The following is a 1844-nucleotide window of genomic DNA, read 5'->3' as shown; positions in this document are numbered from 1 at the left end:
CACAGGAGATTTTGTGTGACGATAAACTTTAGATTTCTGGCAACTTATACATCCTTTTGACCATATGTTTATCTCCTTGTTCATACAAGGCCAATAATACTTCTTCACAATTAATCGGCGTGTAGCCTTGGTACCAGGATGAGCAATTCCATGTAACATATCGAACACTGTCCTGCGCAAATTATTTGGAACGAAAGGTCTAGGACTTTCTCCTGACACTTCACACCAAATATTAAAATTTAGAATAGGAATTTTAATTAAATTAAGATTTTGAAACGTTTGTCCAGAAATAAGTTTATTAAGTTCACTGTCTTGTTGCTGTTCACTCTGTAAAATTTTGAAATTAAGTTCTGAATTTTTAATCACATCTATTTCAAACGCACGAGATAACGTGTCAGCTACAATGTTGGTCTGTCCTTTAATAAACTGTATGCCACTAGTAAACTGTGCAATAAACTCAAGATGCCTTGTCTGTCTTGGACTACGCTCAGTTTTGGAATTTAGAACAAAAATCAAGGATTTGTGGTCAGTAAAAACCTTCTAATAAATACCGAAAATGTTTAATATTCAAATAAATTGCTAAAAGTTCCCTGTCAAAAGCACTATATTTCATTTCTGCTGGAGAGAGTTTCTTTGAAAAGAACGCAAGTGGTTCAGACTTATTATTGAAATGCTGCTGTATGACACCACCAATTACTGTATTGGATGCATCTACCGTTAAAGACAATTTTGCATCTTTACTAAAATGATTTAGCAAAATCTTAGATGCAAACTTCTCTTTAATGCATTCAAAAGCTTTAATGGATTTGTCACCCCAAACCAAAATTTTGTCTCGCTTTTTACTTGTTTTATTAATTAAATCATATATAACTCCAGTAAACTCAGCTAATTTTGAAATATATCTATGGTAATAGTTAACCATACCAATAAACTTTTGCGCTTGTTTTATTGACTTCGGTCGTTCAAAATTGCGAATCGCTTCTACTCTGTTTACAGAAGGCTGTATCCTTGCCTCAGATAAACAATGTCCTAAAAAATCTATACTTGGAACACCAAAAATGCATTTGCTTGGTTTGACGTTCAAACCATACTCAGACAAACGTTCGAAAAGTACCCGTAGATCCTTTAAATGTTGTTCTTCACTCCCACTTGCAACCAGTAGATCATCAATATACGCGAAAACAAAATCTAATTTACCTACTACTTCGTTGATGAATCTCTGAAACGTTTGCGCTGAGTTCCTCACCCCGAAAGGCATTCGGGTGAACTCAAACATACCGAAAGGAGTAGTAATCGCCGTTTTAAAAATGTCTTCTTCTGCCATTGGAATTTGGTGATACGCTCTAACTAAATCTAACTTTGAAAATATATTTTTATTCCTAAGGTTCATATTAAAATCGTGAATATGAGGCAAAGGATAACGATCCGGCACAGTCACATTATTAAGTCTTCTAAAATCACCACAAGGACGCCAGTCATTAACTTCTTTCTTTGGTACTAAATGAAGTGGAGATGCCACGGATGAATTTGATAGTCTACAAATCCCTGTTTTTACCAAAAAACCGAATTCAGTTTTAGCTACTTTAAATTTGATAGGATCTAAGCGCCTTGGCTTAGAAAAAGGAAGGTTTCCTTCAGTGACAAGTCTGTGAACCGTTGTATGCTTAACCGGTTTTGAGTAATCTGGCTCAGAAATAAGGGAAGGAAATTCCTTCAATAATTTTGTATATTGATCATCTACTGAAAAAATTTTTGGAAGAGGGACATTGCAAAAGTACGAAATTGTATTAACTGATAGATTTGTTAACGGATCTACTAAACACTTGTTTTTAATATCAATAAGA

This window comes from Rhagoletis pomonella, unplaced genomic scaffold (genome assembly GCF_013731165.1).
Source record: "Rhagoletis pomonella isolate Grant_MI unplaced genomic scaffold, Rhpom_1.0 Rhpom_scaffold_00208, whole genome shotgun sequence".
In the NCBI taxonomy this organism is placed as follows: domain Eukaryota; kingdom Metazoa; phylum Arthropoda; class Insecta; order Diptera; family Tephritidae; genus Rhagoletis; species Rhagoletis pomonella.
Note: the sequence above shows the minus strand (reverse complement) of the source record.